The sequence below is a fragment of the Petromyzon marinus genome, chromosome 53, assembly GCF_048934315.1.
Source record: "Petromyzon marinus isolate PM22_M1 ecotype Great Lakes invasive population chromosome 53, UKy_Petmar_22M1.pri1.0, whole genome shotgun sequence".
Lineage (NCBI taxonomy): Eukaryota > Metazoa > Chordata > Hyperoartia > Petromyzontiformes > Petromyzontidae > Petromyzon > Petromyzon marinus.
Window position 1 is genome coordinate 6,404,279 of NC_133719.1, and position 21,812 is coordinate 6,426,090.

The 21,812-nt window shown below is 48.1% G+C and overlaps 1 protein-coding gene across 3 annotated transcripts in view; it reads right to left on the bottom strand.

Annotated features, from left to right (window-relative positions):
* Nucleotides 1-21,812, bottom strand: part of LOC116953866 (muscarinic acetylcholine receptor M1-like) — a 197,055-nt gene that overhangs the window by 121,055 nt on the left and 54,188 nt on the right. For 2 of the 3 annotated variants that reach the window (XR_012929571.1, XM_032974143.2), the window contains exon 2: nt 17,334-17,391. The exons of the other annotated variant lie outside the window; for it this stretch is intronic. The gene's annotated coding sequence lies outside the window, so the exon portion shown is untranslated. The remainder of the gene's footprint in view (nt 1-17,333; nt 17,392-21,812) is intronic. 3 annotated transcript variants of the gene reach the window in all.

A 21,812-nucleotide genomic window follows, 5' to 3' on the forward strand; every position in this document is an offset into this window, starting at 1 on the left:
CAATTGGTAACACACTACGCCGTGAAGGGCTGAAATCCTGCAGCGCCCGCAATGTCCCCCTGCTCAAGAAAGCACATATACATGCCCGTCTGAAGTTTGCCAATGAACATCTAAATGATTCAGAGGACAACTGGGTGAAAGTGTTGAGGTCAGATGAGACCAAAATGGAGCTCTTTGGCATCATCTCAACTCGCCGTGTTTGGAGGAGGAGGAATGCTGCCTATGACCCCAAGAACACCATCACCGTCAAACATGGAGGTGGAAACATTATGCTTTGTGGGGTGTTTTTCTGCTCAGGGGACAGGACAACTTCACCGCATCAAAGGGACGATGGACGGGGCCATGTACCGTCAAATCTTGGGTGAGAACCTCCTTCCCTCAGCCAGGGCATTGAAAATAAGTCGTGGATGGGTATTCCAGCATGGCAATGACCCAAAACCACGGCCAAGGCAACAAAGGAGTGGCTCAAGAAGAAGCACATTAAGGTCCTGGAGTGGCCTAGCCAGTTTCCAGACCTTAATCCCATAGAAAATCTGTGGAGGGAGCTGAAGGTTCGAGTTGCCAACAATCTTGGAGAAGATTTGCAAAGATGAGTGGAACAAAATCCCTCCTGAGATGTGTGCAAACCTGGTGGCCAACCACAAGAAACGTCTGACCTCTGTGATTGCCAACAAGGGTTTTGCCACCAAGTACTAAGTCATGTTTTGCAGAGGGGTCAAATACTTATTTCCCTCATTAAAATGCAAATCAATTTATAACATTTTTGACATGCGTTTTTCTGGATTTTTGTTGTTATTCTGTCTCTCACTGTTCAAATAAACCTACCATTAAAATTATAGACTGATAATTTCTTTGTCAGTGGGCAAACACAAAATCAGCAGGGGATCAAATTCTTTTTTCCCTCACTGTATGTATGAGTTTGCATTTGTGCTGTATTGCCTTCGGCACATTGCCGCGTTGTTTGAAACTGAAAGCGTTCGACATTCAAGGAAATACTGTTTTGATTTATGAGACACCTTTATAAATGTGAAGTTCACACTATAAATAAAGATTGATATTATACTTTTTTTAATAGCATCATTCATGCAAACTGCATCTCACAACACTGCAGAATCTGCAGCACAAGGCGGTGCATATATATTAAGCTATTTACAGCCAATTAATGAGTGTTTATTTTTAAGGTGGGCAGGATGGTCAATGATCATGTCCCTACGTTAATTAACATCCCCCTTACATCAAAACAGCAATCTCTGCTCATTCCTCAGATACATTACCGGGTTCTAAAACAAAGGCAAATACGTAGCCTGCAATTGCTTGCTCATGTCACCGATGGCGCAAAGGCCTCGGCGCTAGAGGGAGCTCAAGAGACCCCCCCCCCCATCTGGAGGGTACTTGGCCTACTCTTCCACACTGGCCAGACATCTACCGCGGTGGTGTTCACACCGCCACACGCGACCCGCCGGTCAACTAACTGTGGAGGTGCAGCCTGGGTAGCATCCAGCAGCATCCCGCCTTTGCGATGATGCTACGCCGAGGCAGCCGTACGACCGCTTACTCCTACTCGCGCGACGTAGTTCCATTCACTCGATCGCGTTATATCCAAATTCGCATACGCTTTCTAAAACAAAAATTCCCTTTTACATTCATCACGTTCTATCCAATTCGCGTTATGAAAACAACGCGCGGCATAATAGGCGATCGGACTTTAGCTCATGTACACTCCTGGGTGGACAGAGTCAGGGGGGGAATTTGAGAAAGTTTCACCGTCATTCACCGGTAGCATCCCACCAAGTCAGTGGCAGACTTTCAATAAAAGCAGACTCGGCTAAGTGGCCATCGCGCTGACCACCGTTCACCCTTGAACACTCTGACCCATGTTAAGCCAAGTTAGCATATCAATGAATGTGCAACTCACACTTGTGTGTGTGTGTGTCTGCGGAGTCAACAATTAAAATCCACAAACCTGCAGTATCTCCACCCACCCGCATGGTGAATTAGCTGCAAGCTTGGGCTAGTGGCAATGTTTCCTAGCAATGGGCCGGAAGACACAGTTCACAAGCCAACCCTTTGTCAGAAAACAGCGCAACTCGCCCACATGGTTGAAGATCAAAGTTCCGCAACTTCTTGGGTCCTTTCAAATGGCGCGGACGCCGGCATGGGACGGCGTGGGCCGGCGTGGGCCGGCGTGGGCTGGCACTGAAGAACGCGGTTCGAAGGGTGGCCCAGCGTCGTCGTTGCAGCCCTCTCCCAGGCCCTCTCACCTTTTTGCTGAAACTCCTCGTCGGGCTGGGGTCAACCACTGCTGAAGCCAACGGAAGCGTACGTCTTACCTTGGCGGAGGCGAAGGTGCCTTTGGGAATTGCCGAAAGCATGATTTTGTGCAGAGCTTACCGCTCGTTTTTTTCAAGACATTTTTATTAAGTCGGTGTTATTATAATTGTTATTTTAATATTATGGCGGCGCGTCAGTGTTTCCATGTTGTACGATGGCCGATGGCCAAGAACAGCAGCTGGAGAATGCAAACGCGTCGGAGAGGACGTCCACCGGGGGAAATGGAGCGATTAAATCAGTAGCTGGATAGTGGGAGGTGTCGGCAGCTTTGGAAGGTCTTCATCCAGCAGTGGATTGATCATAGCTGATGATGCTGATGGGGATGCTTCGATGTTTAATTGAGCGTGTGGGTTGTTTGCTCATCTCAATTTATGGCCCCGAGCCAGCGGTGAAAATTCCACATTCATATGGTGGGGGGCCAAATCGCTCCACGCTGTTAACTTTCAACAAATTAGTGCCGATTTTATTGACCCCCTCCAAAGGAATGATGGGTTGAAACCCATCCCCCGAACCGCCATTGGCAAAACAAATTTAAACCATTACGTGAGGCCACTTTTCCGCACTTCCGCCAATTAAACGGGGCCACGGACGGGTAGAAGAAAAAAAACCGTTACAGGAATGGACAAGTGCGCACACACTTCGCACACACACACACTTGGCTCAGTACCCATTTGAATATTTTCGCAGCATGTGGCGCGTTTTGATGAAGAAAAAAAAACTGATGGGTTATCTTGCAATTACGCTAATTTATTTTTGTACTTTCCTCCCCGTCTGCGTAGGGTGTCATTGAGGATTTATTGAGAAATAATAATAATATCGCGGCTGGAGTTCCTCTTATAGCCTCAGTGCAGGTTTTACGCACAGCATGTGGGCCGGGCCGTGTGATCATTAAGCAGGTTCAGCCGAAGACTGACTTCGTGAAAGTTAAAACGTTAGCGGCTCCTCACGCCGCCGTTTCTCAAGAGCGCAACGGATATTCAGTGCATGCGGTTCGTGGACATGCTCGCAGAGAGCAATTGTAACCTCCCGGAGATGCTAAGCGGAGGGTGAGCCTGGTTTGGCGCTTGGGTGGGCTATGCGGTGAGCAGCTGACATTTTCAGCAGAGTGTGATGGGATAATGCGCCGTAAAAGGTGCGGAAATTCATGAACCAGCAAAGGTTCAGCCCTGCAATTGCTTGTTCAAGCCACTGCTGTTGGAAGGGCCTCCAGGAGAGAGTGCTCTAGCGGGGCGATATTTTGCCTACCCTTCCACCCTGGCCAAACAACTTTGAAGAGGTGATCCTACCCGCACTTTGCCCCACATACACGCGACCTGCTGCTCGACTCGCTGTGGCTGAGCCCGCTTATATCGCTGGGAAGGCAGCGGCGGTGGGAAGTTAAGAAATTTTGCACCGTTGTTTCAACTGACCTCGCCGAGAAATAAAACTGGTGTCGTCTGCAAATCAAGTTGCAGCGTGCTAACGAAGCACTGCGCCGTGGCAGCATCCTTCACGTTCTGTCATGTTTAATGTCAAGTTCATATTCAGGACAACATCAACATGGGTATCTGCCTAGACTGGCCATCGAACAAAAAACGGTCACCGCATCGTTCGCTTTCAGATGCGCTTCTGTGGCCGTCTGGAACTCTCTTCCTTCCGACATTAGGAAGCATCAGTTTATTTTATTTTCCTTCCCCCGCAAATCCGCGGGGCACGATTGGCTCAGTATGGTGCGAAAGAAAGACGTTAAACATAGGTGCATACACTGCAATCGTCCTTCACTGTGGCTCAATCGGGCAAAAAAATATTCGACCCGGTCAAATTTGCCACTAAAACGACCGTCAAACACCGGGAGCTCACTCGTGACATCACAGTTCAGTCCCCCTACCCCCTTCACCTACAACTTCACAACCCCATCCCCCCCCCCCCCCCCCACTTATTCTCCCATGCCTCCTCCAGCAACTCAATCAGAGCGGTCCCCTACTGTCAACTCTTCTCCCTCGACGTGCGTGCCAATGTTGCAGTTCACGCGTCTCCCAAGTTCTCACCTCCTCCCAGTGCAGGATCATCCTCTTAGCACAAGTAGCTGCATGTGTAGTAGTAGCTAGTAGTACATGTAGTAGCTGCATGTGTAGTAGCTGCATGTGTAGTAGCTAGTAGTACATGTAGTAGCTGCATGTGTAGTAGCTACTACATGTGTAGTAGTAGCTACATGTGTAGTAGCTAGTAGTACATGTAGTAGCTACATGTGTAGTAGTAGCTACACGTGTAGTAGCTGCATGTGTAGTAGCTACATGTGTAGTAGCTACATGTGTAGTAGCTGCATGTGTAGTAGTAGCTACATGTGTAGTAGTAGCTACATGTGTAGTAGCTAGTAGTACATGTAGTAGCTACATGTGTAGTAGTAGCTACACGTGTAGTAGCTACATGTGTAGTAGTAGCTACACGTGTAGTAGCTAGTAGTACATGTAGTAGCTACATGTGTAGTAGTTGCATGTGTAGTAGCTGCATGTGTAGTAGCTACATGTGTAGTAGTAGCTACATGTGTAGTAGCTAGTAGTACATGTAGTAGCTACATGTGTAGTAGTTGCATGTGTAGTAGCTGCATGTGTAGTAGCTACATGTGTAGTAGCTGCATGTGTAGTAGCTACATGTGTAGTAGTAGCTACATGTGTAGTAGCTGCATGTCTAGTAGCTGCATGTGTAGTAGCTACATGTGTAGTAGCTAGTAGTACATGTAGTAGCTACACATGTAGTAGCTGCATGTGTAGTAGCTGCATGTGTAGTAGCTACATGTGTAGTAGCTGCATGTGTAGTAGCTGCATGTGTAGTAGTAGCTACATGTGTAGTAGCTGCATGTCTAGTAGCTGCATGTGTAGTAGCTACATGTGTAGTAGCTACATGTGTAGTAGCTAGTAGTACATGTAGTAGCTACACATGTAGTAGCTGCATGTGTAGTAGCTGCATGTGTAGTAGCTACATGTGTAGTAGCTGCATGTGTAGTAGCTGCATGTGTAGTAGCTACATGTGTAGTAGTAGCTACATGTGTAGTAGCTGCATGTCTAGTAGTAGCTACATGTGTAGTAGCTACATGTGTAGAAGCTACATGTGTAGTAGTAGCTACATGTGTAGTAGCTACATGTGTAGTAGCTACATGTGTACTACATGTGTAGTAGCTACATGTGTACTACATTTGTAGTAGCTACATGTGTAGTAGCTGCATGTGCAGCGACGGGTCCCGCACTTTTAAGGGCCCTGCGCTAAACGCTTTCAAGCTATCAATTTCGGCTCAGTGATTCTGCACTTGCTCTATTACTATAGTACTATACCGCCTTCAACTTGAATGAACAACTGTGTGTTTAAGGTTTGCGATTTGTCGTATTATCCGGCTGTATAGCAAATAAAAAAAATACAATTACTTTACTAAAACAATTATGTGTTTTAATATTTACGTGTTTTTTTTTATTTAGTGCCCTTTTATAACATATGGCTACAGGCCCCGCACTAGCTTCATCCGGCACTGCCTCCTCTCTCCGCAGTTGAATTCTACGTGCAGGTTGGGATTCTCCACCCCCCCCCCCCACCTCGGGGAGCACTTTAAAGTGCCAAAGGTCGGGCGTTTGTCTTACCTTGCTGGAGGTGAGTCGACGGCGTTGCGAATTGCAGCCGAGGGCTTTTTTGGGGGCGCAGCTCGCCAACAACTTTGTGTGTTTCCGCGCGTGCGGCGCGGCCCGTCTCAAAAAGAGTCGGCAATTTTTACATCTTCGCAATTGCCCTTGAATAACTCCTTAATTGAGCAACAGATGTCTTTCCCCTTGCGTAAAAAAATATATAGATAACGGTGAAATACCAGATGTCAACGGGCTCTTTCGCCGATAAATAAAAGACGATGATTTGACATTGATGTTTTGCATATTTGAAAAAGCCACTCAGCTGTTTAGTCAGTAATATACAAAATAGCTTAACATGGGATTGTGGTCTGAGGTATGGAGACCGCACGGATTTTTATTTATTTAATTTGTTTTCTCTGCAATTATATTTTTTCTTGTAACGTCTTTTTAAAAATATTCAATTACGTATTCATTTTTTTATTTGCTGAATAGTGGGGTTTTATTTTCGTATTATTTGTGTACAGAACTGGATAATTTATGTGCAGCGTTGTGGGAAGCAATTGCATGAAGGGCGCCATATTAAATTGAATAATTATTATTGTTTGCTATGCTTTCTCCGCCAATGAAGCCAACTTTATTGTGCGTAAGTTAATTTCACAAAACACCGTGCAGAAAATAAACAAATAGCAGAAACAAAAAAACACTTCAAGAGCAAAGTTATACTTTCTCATAGCAATTTTATCGAAAGGTAATTTTGGAAATACGTGCTATGAGGAAGGGCCTTAGCCTGAAACGTCACCTACGATATGTTTTTCCTTTGAAGGCCACACACTGTGTTGTTGACTCCGTGGTAGAGCGGGCAGCTCACAGTTGGAAGGTAGCGAGTTCAAATCCTGGTTATGGGGTTGACTCAGGCCATCATCCATGTGGGATCGCTAAAATAGGTACCACTTTGTGAGGTCAACAGTTTGTTATTCTATGCATAGACTCCTCGCAGCGGCGGCTTTTACCTGGACATCGAAGAAAGACGGTCACCACATCGCGCGCTTTCAGATGCGCTTCTGCGACCGTCTGGAACGCTCTTCCTTCCGATAGTAGGAAGCCACTGGAGCTACGCACTTTTACATCATCATCAAGATTGAAAACTAATTTCTTATAGAACTGCTTGTTGTGTAAATTTTGTTGTCCTTAAATGTTGACTTCAAACTTTCGTGACTGCATGAATTCATATTCTTTTGTTCTTTCGGTAAAGTCACGTAGATAGAAAAATAATACTAATAATAAAATAAAGTGAATAATTATTTAGATCTTTTATTCACTTCATTTTTGTTGTCCTTCCCCCACACCTCCGATTTGATCTTTACAAACTGTTGCTGACGTGCCATGCCAAAGAAAGACCTCCGATTTGATCTGTACAAACTGTTGCTGACGTGCCATACCAAAGAAAGACCTCCGATTTGATCTGAACAAACTGTTGCTGACGTGCCATACCGAAGAAAGACCTCCGATTTGCAGGATTGGCTACGTACGGTGCGAAATAAGTCCAAAATACACACGTAAGTGCAGACTCGCCTCCCGCCATAGGAATGGCGAATTTCCACCACCGAGGACGGAATCGCCGTGACTCTCGTCGCCACGCGGCTCAGACAATTTGCATCGGACAATGCGAACGTGACGTCGGGAGCTACAAGGTGTCCATTCACGGAGGCGACCAAAAAAAAGTGCCTCGTGACAACAGCACCGATGCGCACGCACGCACGGTGGGATGAGGTTGGGGGGGGGGGGGTGACATAGGAGAACAGTGGCACGGTGTGAATTCTAATTCTGCGGAAAGGCTCGCGATTACGGGCGAGGGACCCGCCGGCCAAATAACCGCGTGCGCATGTGGCGGATGGGGTCGGAGGGGGATGGTGGGTGAGTAGTCGCGACGCTGGGCGAGGCGCTGTCTGTCAACAGCCACGCGGGGCGGTGTTCACGACGAGGCCCGTAGCGAGCCGACGCTTCGTGCAGGCAGCGATCCCACAACGGTTCGGCGTCGGTGGCCCACCTGCCCACCTGCCCAAAAGCCACCCCCCCCCCTTTTTTTTCGCGTCTACGCGACCGCTGCCCTTGCGTCTTCAATTTGCAATTTTAAAGGGCGAAGTACGCGCGCCCCATTTGTTCAACGTTGAACGCGATCAGCTCGAGCTGCGATTGTGGGTACCGCCACGGACGTCTGTTTCGTTATCTCTGTGACAACAGAAAGCCCCCCCCCCCACGCACACACACGCCACCCCCCACACCCTCCTCCCCCCATACACACGCCACCCACCCCCCCCCCACACACTCAATTTGCTTTCACAAACCAGAGGCGAGCTCCTGCTGAAAGGCAGCAAAGTCACACGATGCATATACGCACATCGCTACCGGTTGGACCCAGCTTGGCGATATCGCCACGTGCTGTGCCAACCGCAGCCCCCACCCCTCTCTCCAACATACAAACGCGGCGAATGCCCGCCATGTAGTCTAACAGACTGTAGTCTAACAAACAGTGCTCTTAGCGAGCACCTAAGAAGGACGGATTTACGCACAAAAGCAGTGGTTGACAGGACTATGCCCGGGCCGCCTTTGTCTCCCCCGTACCCATCTTTATACGCACTGCACGAGTTGCGGTTCCTCATTTAAGGCCGAGTTGACCTACGGGATGCACAAAGCAGGTTTCCGATTCCACGCGCTGCTGACGCGAATCATTAAAAAACATCGGACAGAGGTGGTCGGGATTGCCCTGCAATGCACGAACCACTGTTCCCAGACACAAAGACAAAGATCCCCCGTATAGCCTTGGCAGACTCTTCGGGCAAGTGGATGTTGACGAGAACCTATGAAGGCCGGCGTGGCACGCGAGGGGGTGGGTGGCCAGCGGCGATCACGTTCCATTGGCCCGAACGGAATCTGCTAATTGCTAAGATGAATCAAATGACCAGTGGTGACGTAAAAAAATGGTGAAGGACGCGTTCTTTTCCTTTAACCGTAATAGAGGTTTTTTTGTGTTGTTGGGTGAGATCGCGTACATATAAATGTGTCGTTAAACCCGCCACCACCCGACACAGCCAATTAGTAAGGTTTGTCACGTAAACAAAACATGGCAGTTAGTTACTAGTTCAGCACCACCAATGTTTTGGAGAGTAAACCCGCGACATTTTCGATCACTGTGACGTTTCCACCCGTAATTGTTCCCTGTTCCATTCCTTTGGCTGCCACTCTTCGACCATTGTCCATCGACCCCTTCCAGCCGCGACGCGTCCTGCCCTAACCACCCACCCACCCACCCTCCTTAGGCTTTTCTTGACAGTTTGGATGATGCCAAGAACCTGCATGTGCTCACCATTCCCACGTGCTCCTCTTACCGTCTCTCAACGCGCTTGCCACCGTTGAAGCAACGTCAAGCGTAGGTTCGAACGCGCCATCGTTAAGGGGACCATTCGTTAACGGAGCGCGATGCTCTTGCTCCTCCGCCGAGAATGGAAATGCCTCCCGTTTCGCGGCGCAACGATGAATGAAGGCTTGGGATATAATTGGTGGGGGGAGGTGGGGCAGCGGAGGGGGGGGGGGGAAACGATCCCATTCCTATCACCGAACCGTCAGTATTACGTGTCACACGTTTGGAATCATCAACCTCTACGAAAATACAGACCCACACACACACACACCTGCTGCCAATTCCCATTGGGAATTCTGACATCACATCTTGATGCCGGTTTCCACACATCATCCTCATCACTCCCGTCCGCCCCCCTTTGGGAGCAGACGCCTCCACGGGGCTATACGTGCAGTGGCTACAAAAATGGGACAACATGGCATTGTACACTCACGGCAAAAGGATTTGCACCTGGGCAAAGAAATTAAATCAGCGTGGGGAAGCAGTTCATCGCCACCGTCCTCATGACGCATTCGACCTTTGACCTTTACGAGGTGGACGTTGCGCAGCGTTCTCAGGAGGCAGTCACGGTGGCGAGACGTTCACTACCTTGCCTGCTATACGGGATATCGTGGGTTCGACCCCAGCTCCAACGCCTGTATATTTGGAGTTTTGCGTGTTCTCTCTCCCCCGTGGCCACGTGGATTTTTCTCCAGGTCCACGGGTTTAACCCTCGACATTTGGAATCAACATCACGCGCCGAGAGTATTTGGCTGCTCGAAATTCTCAGGCCGTAAGCCACTTCTTTGGGCTATCGTTTGTGTCCAGAGCTGTATAGCTCAATGAGGCCTTACCTCGTAAAACGAAAATAGTTAACTTTGAGCTTTTAATAGTTTTGTCACGGCAATTACCTCCGAACGCCACAAAATCGCTTTTCTTTCGTTGTCATTTATATCGCAGCTGAGGTTTCTTATTAAATATTTTTTTTTATTATTTGGATAACTGCCACAGTGCCATGACGGTTTAGCCAACTGGACTCGCCATCCAGAGGTCGCCGGTTCGATTCGACCTCCCGGCACGGCGGTTAAAACAACGGTGCGAGATTGAGTTTGTTGAATGTGTCTCTGTTCACCCGGCGGTTTACATGGGTACGTCGCCGGTAAGTAGGGCGACGCTTTATTAGTCCTCGTCAGACGCCAAGATCACCGCGGTCACAAAATACAAACGCACGAGCACGTTCATATCGTTGAAATAAAGACAACCGTAACAGCATTCAGCGGAGCGCCGATGCATTCGCAGTTAAGTGGATCAGCGTGTGGCGTGTGGTGGGGTAAAGTGTCGGGTTCTCACACTTTTTCCACAACTCCTGTCCAGCGTGGATGCAACCCGATTGAGGCGCTCTCTAGAGTTCCCTTCAGCGGAGGCCCTTCTGCCAGCAGTGTTGGGAACAAGAAATTTCAGGGCTGCACCTTTGCATACAAACATCAGAAAAATAACTTCATAGAGGTTATTTTTTTTCTCTCTCGAGGGGTCATGCTCGGCGGGGTCAATACAATAGGAACCAGTTTGTGAGAAGTCAAAATCAGTTGCCCTAAAGAGTTATTTATCCCTGCCAAAGGAAGGAGGAACATTCCCCACTCGCTCCAGGAATTGAACCGTCAACTTCTGGCTCATGGTGATGAAGACGTCACGTGGAGGAACAGTGACATCTTACAGAATGACGCTAAGTGTTTGTGTCCAGCCAAGAGATTTGGGAGGCGCGGATCGAATTTCAGAGTTTCCGGACGATGTGTAACACCCAACAGGTGTTCACGAGACATTTCATTAATTCAAAGCCAACACGTTTCTGGAAATGATGAGAAAAACCCCATCAAAGTAAGAGAACGCGGTGCGGGAGTGTAAATACACGGGCTTAACAGCACACAGAGGTGTGGTGCTGCTGCTGCTGCTCACAAGCAGCTTGGACGGCACGACACCCATCGTTGCCTTGCATGCATGCTACGTGACCACGTTTGCACGTACACATCTCTCAGCCGTGTCCATCATTAAGTCAACCACGGTGGCGAGATGTTAACTACCTCGCCTGGTATACAGGACGTCGTTGGTTCAATCCCGACCCTGCCGCCTGTAAATTTAGAGTTTGCGTGTCTTTATCCTCGTGGTCACGTGGATTTTTCTCCGGGTCCTCCGGTTCTTACCTCCACATTTAGAAACACACGTTTCTAGTATTTGGCTGCTATAAATTTCCACATGACAAGCCACTGCGTTGAGCTACTATTTGTGATCGCCAGGTCCTTTCTAAAAAGAGCTCGACAGCTCAGTGGGTTCTTGCCTGGTAACATTAAACCACTGTTGGAACAGCAAAACTATACGAACTATCTCCTGAAGCCCTCAGCCCGTCGTGGCTAGCAGACATGAGCATTTAGCTCCTGTGCATATTGCAACGCGACCATATTCTTTGGATATTTAGGTAAAGTCACGTAGATAGGTTCAAAGAAAATAACCCACCTACTGGACATGTCTTTACCCAAAGATCCAAAGAATGTAAATTCCTGCAGATACGAAAGCTTTAAGTCAAGATTTGCAACGCGACCCACACGTGCGGCTCTTAATCGCTGGTGGCCTCCACAAGGCTGGGTGCAATATCACGGGACGGGCATGCGAAGGGCGATGGCCCTCGCGGCCCTCCTGCCAGCAACAGCACACGCCTTTTCGCGCTGTGATTTGATATTTGTTTCCAGCACCCCCCCACCACCACCCATGCATTCTCCTCTGTGCGTGTGTTGTTCTTTCTCATCGTTTAGAGAAAGTGTTTTTGTGTGTGTGTTTGTGGGGGGGGGGGTGTAGCGGTTAGCGCGCTGCGCTACGAACCCTGTGACCCGGGTTCGATTCCCGCTCACGGCCAACACCTGTGACGATTATCTGAAGCGGTCCTGGGCCTCCCCTAGGTCGACTCAGCCTCAAATGAGCACCTGGTGCGATGTGTAAACATTGCTGCTGGGGAGACAAAGGCGGCCGGGCGTGGTGCTGGCCACCCAACCCCTCGTGTGCCGTTCCGGCCTTCATAGGTGCTCGCTAACAGCACTTGCCCCAACAGTCTATTTCTGGCTATACGGGGGATCTTTGTCTTTTTCGAGACTCGAAATTGACGTTCTGACGACGTGGGCTCGCGAGAGAGTTCAGACGGCCCACCCCTTTCAACCGCGCGCCGTCTCGTGCACCGTCCATCCCTTCCAAAGGCACGGCCCGCGCGGTGCCCCCGCGTGTGGAAGGACTTCAGCCGTGTTTGTCTTCTCGCCGGGAGTTCATTACCGCTTAACCAGCTCCTGCCATTTGACTTGAGGAATTGTGTAAATACGGGACCCTTTTCAAAAGCAAAGATTTTTTTCTGGTCTCAACTATTTACCAACCGTGAACACCTCACGCCAGCGACCTCACTGTTGACCCAACTGATAGCTTAGTCCACATTGCCCTAGTTTTATATTTTATCGCAAAATTTCATTCCATACGGTGTGTGTACGTACGTTTTTTTTACGGAACAATGTTAACAGGTAGTTGGTAAGATAGATATAAGAATGTTAAAATGGATGTTGGAAATACTTCCGAGGGAGAGGAGAAATGTAGAAGATGTGCATATGTATTTTGAACTTCTTTCGCACCGTACGTAGCCAACAGTGCTAAATCGGAGGTGCGGGAAAGCTAGAGACTGAGCAGAGGTCCCAAATTTTCTCGAGGACAGGGAGGGGAGGCTTCGATGGTGCGATGATAAGGGCCATGGGACCCGTAGACCCACATAGATATTCATATTTCAACAATGTTGGCTCACAAGAGGTCCACAGGCTCACATAGAAACCCTGAGACTTACACAGACAACATAGACTCATACAGAGACTCATAGATTAGAAGGGCTATGGAAATGTCATTGGTTGAGGGCAGAAGCTAGTGAAGGGAGACCGAGGGTGATATGAGAGGATGCGGTCGAACACGATATGAGCAGAGTGAATGTGGGTCTGTGGGTCTCTGTAAGTCTCTGTAAGTCTCTGTAACTCTATGGATCTCTATGTAAGGACAGTGAATGTTACGAGAGAAGATGCAAAGAATAGAAGCATACGGAGAGAGAAAATCCGAGCAGTCGATCCCATGCAGCAATGGGACTTCTGGCTTAGAAAATGATCAATAAGTAAAACAAAAATGTTGGAGTATTTTACCAGGTAATGCCCACTGAGCTATATAGATTTTTTCCTGAAGCGACCTGGCCACAAATGATATCTCAACGAAGTGGCTTATCACGTGGAAATTCATAGCAGCCAAATACTCTAAACACATGTTTCTGAATGTTGAGAAATGTTCATGCGACCACAGGGAAAACATGCAAACTCCAAATATACAGGCGTCAGGGTCGGGATCGAACACCACGATCTCCCGTGCACCGGGTGAGAAAGATAACATCTCGCCACCGTGGAACGACGCTGCAGCTCTGAATTCACTGTGCTGTGAACCCAGCTACCAGAGTTCGACTCCCAGCCACGGCTAAACAAGATTTGCAAGTGATTCCTTAACCAGTCCTGGGGGTCTCCCATTTGAAGAGCCTCACAGAAAAGGAATCCAGCACATGCGGGCAGCATCAACTCGGTCTTAGTTTGTTGTGCACAACACGGAGGGAGACAGGACGCAAGAGCCCCGAACTTCGGTTGTATACCGTTCCTTAAATTCCCACTCGCGACCCCACTCTCAGAATCTTATTCCCCTTTTGAGATACCATTTCCGGGTTCTCCCACCTTTTCACCCCCCACTGGAATCCGCCAGCCAATCACGTTGGGCCAACACCCGTTGGCTCTAGAGTGGTGGCTGCCTCGCTCAGCCAATCAGGGCTCGCCCGGCTCTGTGCGCGGATTATGAGGGCTTCACTTCGCAGAGCCGCTGGGCCATGGCCACGTGCGGCGGTTCCAAATAATCGTGTGGGGATCACCTCTTGACGTGCCCGACACATTCACTGGTCAGTGTGGTGAAGTATGGTCAACCGACCTCCATGACAGGCTTAGTAGTGTCGGGAGACCGGTGGCGAGTTGTTAACTGCCTCGCCTGCAATGCAGAAGGTCATGATCCTGATGCCTGTTGTATATTTGGAGTCTGCATGTATCTCTCCCCGCGGTCGCGTGAAATTTTCTCCGGCTTCTCCGGTTTTTCCCTACACCTTTAGAAACACGCGTTTAGAATATTTGGCTGCTATAACATTTCCACGTGATAAGCCACTTCGTTGAACTTTTATTTGAGGCCAGGTTGCTTCTGAAAAAGAGCTATATAGCTCAGTGGGCCATACCCAGTAAAATACTAATTTTTAGTTTTCAGTATTTGGTTACTCTCCTCAAAAAAGTACGGAGCGACGCTCACCTTTGACCTGCCCTCGAGCCAATATTTCAAATTCCATATTTCTGTGGCCGAGGCCAGTATATCCATAAGACAACCACTGTTCACTTCACGTTAACGTTCCTATGAAGTGGTACTAATTTTATGAGTGAATCGTTGACTCGTATGTGTAATTATCATAATTATCAGGCCATGATCAGTCCACTGCTGGATGAAGGCCTTCCCAAGCAGTCGCCATCTCTCCCGGTTCTGCGATGTAACAGGATTCGTAACGTATATTTTCCATGCACGTTGAGACATTGCAAGCAAAAATATTAATCTATATCCACTTTGCATATTATACCCGTGGGACTTAATTATAGCAGACTTTTATCACTTTCATGAATCATGACTTAATAAATACGAAGCTTTCCGTGTAATGGCTCCACTAATGAGCGTGAAATAGCTTATTTGGCACACGCTCGCGTTGCGAATATCAGCGCTACGCTGCTGAGCTCACGCGGCCGGCCCTCGAGTCGTATCTCTCCGCACCTCCGATTGGCACGGCTGGCTACGGACGTGCTCGGCGATGCGAAGGAAGTTCAACGTACACGCAAACACGTGCATATCTTTTTTCCGGATCTCGTGCGTGAAAAGGATATTCCAACGTTCGGGTGAGGTTAAATAAATGACGGTTTATGCTTTTTCATCCTCGTTAAATACATTATGATTGCTATTTTGTAAAAGGTGAATGTGCCGAACCGAAATTGCTCGGCTCTGGTCACTGCTGGCAGAAGGGCATCCGCTAGAGGGAGCGCTACATCGTGCTTTTGGCCTACTCTTCCACGCTGACCCAGATGTCTGCGAAGAGATGGGAGTTACCCACAACGGTTGTCCCCCGTATCTTTGAAGCATATATTTACATATATATTTGTTAATGATCGCATTTTCATAGACGTACAGTTTCAATACTTGAGTTATCCTGGACGAGGAGGGATGATATTGTTGATGATGTTGTTACAGTTGAGGGAAAAAAGTATTTAATCCCCTGCTGATTTTGTACGTTTGCCCACTCACAAAGAAATGATCAGTCTATAATTTTAATGGTAGGTTTATTTGAACAGTGAGAGACAGAATAACAACAAAAATCCAGAAAAACGCATGTCAAAAATGTTATAAATTGATTTGCATTTAAATGAGGGAAGTAAGTATTTGACCCCCTCTCAATCAGAAAGATTTCTGGCTCCCAGGTGTCTTTTATACAGGTAACCAGCTGAGATTAGGAGCACACTCTTAAAGGGAGTGCTCCTAATCTCATATTGTTACCTGTATAAAAGACACCTGTCCACAGAAGCAATCAATCAATCAGATTCCAAACTCTCCACCATGATCAAGACCAAATAGCTCTCCAAGGATGTCAGGGACAAGATTGTAGACCTACACAAGTCTGGAATGGGCTACAAGACCATTGCCAAGCAGCTTGGTGAGAAGGTGACAACAGTTGGTGAGATGATTCGCAAATGGAAGAAACACAAAAGAACTGTCAATCTCCCTCGGCCTGGGGCTCCATGCAAGATCTCACCTCGTGGAGTTGCAATGATCATGAGAACGGTGAGGAATCAGCCCAGAACTACACGGGAGGATCTTGTTAATGATATCAAGGCAGCTGGGACCATAGTCAACAAGAAAAAAATTGGTGACACACTACGCCGTGAAGGACTGAAATCCTGCAGCGCCCGCAAGATCTCACTGCTCAAGAAAGCACATATACATGTCCGTCTTAAGTTTGCCAATGAACATCTGAATGATTCAGAGGACAACTGGGTGAAAGTGTTGTGGCCAGATGAGACCAAAATGGAGCTCTTTGGCATCAACTCAACTCGCCGTGTTTGGAGGAGGAGGAATGCTGCCTATGACCCCAAGAACACCATCCTCACCGTCAAACATGGAGGTGGAAACATTATGCTTTGGGGTGTTTTTCTGCTAAGAGGACAGGACAACTTCACCGCATCAAAGGGACGATGGACGGGCCATGCACCGTCAAATCTTGGGTGAGAACCTCCTTCCCTCAGCCAGGGCATTGAAAATGGGTCGTGGATGGGTATTCCAGCATGACAATGACCCAAAACACACGGCCAAGGCAACAAAGGAGTGGCTCAAGAAGAAGCACATTAAGGTCCTGGAGTGGCTTAGCTAGTCTCCAGACCTCAATCCCATAGAAAATCTGGGGAGGGAGCTGAAGGTTCGAGTTGCCAAACGTCAGCCTCGAAACCTTAATGACTTGGAGAAGATCTGCAAAGAGGAGTGGGACAAAATCCCTCATGAGATGTGTGCAAACCTGGTGGCAAACTACAAGAAACGTCTGACCTCTGTGATTGCCAACAAGGGTTTTGCCACCAAGTACTAAGTCATGTTTTGCAGAGTGGTCAAATACTTATTTCCCTCATTAAAATGCAAATCAATTTATAACATTTTTGACATGCGTTTTTCTGGATTTTGTTGTTGTCATTCTGTCTCTCACTGTTCAAATAAACATACCATTAAAATTATGACTGATCTTTTCTTTGTCAGTGGACAAACGTACAAAATCAGCAGGAGATCAAATACTTTTTTCCCTCACTGTATAATTGTCCAGGGGAGTGGTGTTGTGAGCAGTGCGATCGACTCACAGTTGGCAGGTTTGTGTGTTGAATCCTCCGTCGGCAGCCGTCTCAGCCCATCATCCCTCTGGGGCAGATAAAATTGGTACCGATTTGTGAGAAATCAACATTGAAGGGATGACGTTTTGAAACATCGCAATACAGCATTAATAGGCAGTGCGGGCGAGTGTACAGACGTACATAACGTGTGTTACACTTATCTGTGATATGCTGTATGCATTCATACGCAAAAAAACTTATTACAATTTTTTTTCCTGTCTACCGACATAAAATTATGATGTAACACACGCTGCATTGGCAGTGGCGCACCAGCACGAACATCGAAAAACGCAACACGTTCGTCAACAACACCGCGGCTTTAAAATGAAAAATCCACAATTACACAGCGACGCGTCAAGAGACCACCTTTGTGCTTAATTGGCGTAGCGTCTCTATGTTCTACGAAGAACGGTCCCCTACCCGAAAACGTCAACTGCTATGCGCGCCTCGTTTTGTGAGGCTACAGCCGTTGATGAACGTGCGTCTATCCACCGCTGGGTAAATGCCCCCGCACGGCTTTGCCGGTCACGGGGATTGTTGCACCATACTTCACCGAGCCGTTCAGCGTGGGTCAGGAAAGGGTTGGGGCTGGGATGGGGGGGGGGAGGAAGTGGCATTTAATCGGGTCGGGTACCCTCTGTGATCCCGTGCTCACTACTTTTCGGTAGTCTGCATCGCCAGTAAGCTGCGGCTTATACCAAGACGTCATCTTTTTGGGTTTTAGAGCGTGTCTCCCTCTTAAATGCCCTGAGCAACTGAGCAAGTAGTAAAAAAAAATTCCACATTTCTATGGCGGGGGGCGGGGGGCGGGGGGCGGGGGGCGTTGCGGCAGTCAATCAAGCCACCGACTACTCTTCACTTCTCACAAAGTGGTGGCAAATTTATTGTGCCCGGGGGAGTCGGTGGGTGGGCCATGATGTGCACTGTCAATCTCTGACCAGCGACGTGCCGCGAGTCCCCCACCGTACACCGCCCCCCCCCCCCACCCCTCGTGGTGGCATCGTTGACAAATTGCCCCTGGGAGGAGGGCCGTGAAGAAGCTGCCCCCCCCCCCGTCTCCCTTTTTTGGTTGTTGTGCGGCGGTCGCGAGCACGCGCACAAACTGTCCATCTTTATTCGCCAACCAATGGACTCCCCCCGCCCGCTGATCTACGAGCACATTTCAGACGTCTCGGTAAATCCAATGCGCACCCCCACCCCCACTCCCCCCCATCGCTGGGCATGGATCGGACGATGCACCGGAGATTCCCAACCCTTTCCTTGCCGTGACACCCCCAGACCCGCACGATCGCTTGCCTGTCTCCCCCCCCCCCTTACCCCGTATGCGTGGCGAGTGTTTGCCGGGTTCTTTTCGGGATTCCTCACGCGCATCGATGATGCTTTGTCAAACGTCCACATTTGTTTTTGTCCATAAGCTCAGACCACATATTTCTAAATGAATAAACTATATAAATATATATTTTTTAACTTTGACCAGGTAAGGCCCCACTGAGCTACGTAGCTCTTTTTTTTCAGAAGCGACCTGGCCACAAATGATAGCCCAACGAAGTGGATTTTCACGTGGAAATTTGTAGCAGCCAAATAATCTAAATGCATTTTCTAAATGTGGAGGGGAAAAACCGGAGGACCCGGAGAAAAATTCCACGCGGGCACGGGGAGAGAGACACGAAAACGGGCGTCAGGATCAGAATCGAACCCACGATCTCCTGCACACCAGGCGAGGCAGGTAACATCTCACCACCGTGGCGTTCCGATAAATTTTTATTGATAAATTTAAATTTTTGATTTAAAGCTTTCGTGACTGCAGTAATTCATATTCTTAGCTCTTTCGGTAAAGTCACGTTGAAGGGAAAACAATAAAATAAGAAAATATATATATATAAAACAATAAAAATTCTCACGACGTTTCGACCATAACACAAACGGTCATCATCAGGTGTGAAATACCAACGGCAAGAAACATTTGAAAGAAGTTGTTTTTTCACACCTGATGATGACCGTTTGTGTTATGGTCGAAACGTCGTGAGAATTTTTATTGTTTTATATATATTTGATTATTTTATTGTTTTCCCTGCAACGTGACTTTACCGAAAGAGCTAAGAATATGATAAATTTCAATTTAGCGATACTACCCTGAGGTGGCACGGGAGTTTAGTGGTTCCAATTTAAGTACAGCGAATGATGGCGTCTTCAAATCATTCACTCTTATTGGCCGATTTAATACATTGGTGTGATTTACATTTTGCTACCTTAGGTGGTAGCCCATTTCTGCTCTGCCCCGTGGACTAAATGTAGCAGGACCCTCCTGACGAAGCATCCTGAGACTCATTATTGAGGCTCTCCTGGGTAAAGGGCATTATTATTATTATTATTCCAAATTATGCGGCGTCGTGAATCGCAACAGGCATTGTGCCTGCGACGCATGCACGCGCGTACGTTGAATTTCTTTCGCACCGTGCGCAGCCAACCGCGCTCATCGGAGGCGCGACCTCTCAACCTCCGACGTGCATGCAGCTCGTTTCACCGCGAATGTCGTTTTGCTCCAGACGGGAGAACAGATGAAGGAGTGCGACCGATTCACGCCCGGAGCACTGCCTGTGGCCTCACAATAACATTCAAATCGAGTCACGGTTATAATAGGGCATGTCAGTCATCAATCAATTCATTGATGACCTTTACGCCGTATTTCCTCGTTATTCGTAAGGGGATACGTCAGGGAGATGCTCGTGAATAGCAAATTTCGCCGGCTAATGATATTGGCCTACAGAAAACCTAGAATTTATTTTTTTTGCTAAAGAAGCACCGTGAATAGGTACATAAATAAGCTATTGAATACGTCAAATTATTCATAACACAATGCAAATTGGTGATAATAAACATAAAGGAAATAATAAAAAATATATATATTTAAGTATTAAATGATAGTTTATAAATGGACTTATCTTCATCTTATCACTTAATCTTATCACTTTATCTCTCCGCTTTATTTTTCTCCGCATCTCGATGCATTAGTCGTGTAGAGTCCCAGGTGCGATTGATGGAGAGTCAAAGTCGCGGAGAGCATGTTCGTGATGAGGTGAGCCGAGGTGAGCCGACTGAAATACAAGCCTGTTTCCCCTCGGGAGCACTATCCGTACGTACATCATAAATTACAGGCTCAACGCATCAACATGTCAACGATGTTGAAAGCAAATTAACACATTTTTTTATTGTTTTCATTTACCACCCTTGCTGTTTGACCATACTTTACCACGCTGTTCAGTGCTGGTTGGTAATTGGTTGGAGAGGCCCAAAACCGGTTCAGATATCACTCAGCACTGATGTTGTCCGTGCCCGCGAATCATTTCATAGCGCAGAGGCTCGCTGCTCATTGTTGTGAGTATCACTCATCTGCCTCCCGCTGTTGTTGAGAGCGAGTGCCTCCAACTACCCAGTAGCGTCCTTCACGAGCTTCCTACTCCGCAGAGGCCGATCTTCACACTGCAGGTACCAGTCATTTGCAAGTCTAAATCGGCTCCATATCTTTCTGCACCACATCATTCCACCTCTTCTCTGGCCAATGCCGCGCCCATTTATCTCCCCCTCTATCCGGCTAAACACAATACACACACACACACTATGACCTGGCACATAGCCAACCACGCAAAATGCAGATCACGCATTCGGCTGAAGTCTGTGCGATTTTCATCCTGCCACAACGTACGCAAATTTGCACCCCCCCCCCTCCCGTCCGCCCCCCCCCCCACCCCTCCTTTGTACGAGCGCAGGAGATCCCACGAAGCCCAGCGTGGCGTGGTCATTTATAAACTCGACGCGAGAGCAACTGGGACCCCTGGAACAAAGCGCCCCGCCGTGTTCGCATGCTCGCCACATTACCAGGGCCCTATCAGTCCGCGCCGCAAAGCATTCGAACGCGTCCGGGAGATGGTAATTTGTAAGAGCCTGCTGGATTTTAGTTGCAGTTTTTATTTTTTGATATCTCTCAAGATGAGAACGGCCACGGAGTTTTCAACGTAGGCGGGCCCTCCCCCCCACTCCCCCCCCCCCCCGAAATCAATGCAGGTAGCTTGGCAACTGGTGGCGATTTTCCAGATTTATTTTCCCCTGCGGCGCCTGTTTCAAGTTAGATACCGCGCCTCGCTTGTTTGCCGTAACCTTTCCATCATGGGCTTGCATTTAAGTGGCCACCCCCTTCAACAACAAAAAAATCACGTGATGCCCACAAGGACAAATATCCCCCCCCGATGTAGCCTAAACAAACTTTTGGGGCAAATGCTGTTAGCGACCACCCTATAAAGGCCGGCGTGGCACATGGAGAACTGGATAGCCAGTACCACGCCCGGCCGCCTTTTATCTCCCCAGTGGCAATGCTTACACGCCACACCCGGTACTCATTTGAGGCCGAGTTGACCTAGGTGATGCTCAGGACCGGTTCAGATGATCGCCACT